The sequence below is a fragment of the Protomyctophum parallelum genome, assembly GCF_964188405.1.
Source record: "Protomyctophum parallelum genome assembly, chromosome: 13".
In the NCBI taxonomy this organism is placed as follows: domain Eukaryota; kingdom Metazoa; phylum Chordata; class Actinopteri; order Myctophiformes; family Myctophidae; genus Protomyctophum; species Protomyctophum parallelum.
Window position 1 is genome coordinate 40,986,144 of NC_139708.1, and position 1,084 is coordinate 40,987,227.

Consider the following 1,084-nt stretch of genomic DNA (forward strand, 5'->3'; position numbering starts at 1 on the left):
ATACTGAATATACAATGCTGAAAAAACATACATACAAACATCTAAATTATATTACATTTTCTGTGTTTTTCCCCTATGAGAGAGAGAGAGAGAGAGAGAGAGAGAGAGAGAGACATGGACATGGACTGAAATGTCTTAAGCTATTTAGACTCATCTGTGTCTTCTTATACTATAGATTTTAACAACTGTTACTTTAAACTTTGGCTGTTGAAAAATAGATCTGCTATTCTTTTTTAATGGTGAAAGAAACGTGTGACCAACAGGTGTTCTCTGTTCTGTACAATATGTTACATTTTGGCTCAAAGGCTCATAACAGGTTGACCTAAACGTACATAATCTGTCAGATAAGGGTCTTTTCTAGATGAACAACAAGTATGGCACACATCGATTAGGACCGCATGCAGTCATCAAAGGACGTTATTAACCGTTATCGTGGTCACTTGAGAGAAAGTATTGCGCAGTGGTTTTGCCAACTCGGATGGTGACAAATCATGACAAAACACAATATTTTGGGCCAAACAAATAATGATAAAAACAAAAACAAAAAAGTGTTGTACCCTGCCCTTTTTCTTCTTCTTTCTAATTATTTGTTCGGCCCATTTATTTTTGTTTGTTGTCATAATTTGTCACGATCCCATTTGGCTTTGTCTGAGGCTTACAGATCTTTAAATAAATACTTTTTGAAACGTCTAAGGGAAAAATGCAAGCATGGGAAATTATTTTCATGTCGTCGTCATGAAAGGGACTGCGACGCATGGTCTTTTTGATAAGGGCTCATGGTGGCTATCAAATGAACATCCGAAACCGCTAATAAAGATGGGCTGAAAATGGGTGAAGAAGTCATCCTTTAAAGGGGAATACCACTCATTTTCAACATTTTACTATGTCATTAATATACCTTGGAGCTGTTGTGTGGAAAATAATAAAACAAAGTCCCCCCATTCTGTGTTTCCTAGAACTGGAGGTCTCATCATTAACATGGTGAAACACATCTTGATGATGCTCCACAGACGGTGCGGTGCTCTGTCCAGTATGGTGTCGTTGCTCTGCGTTTGACGTGCTTCTCCACATGGTGGCGCTGGCT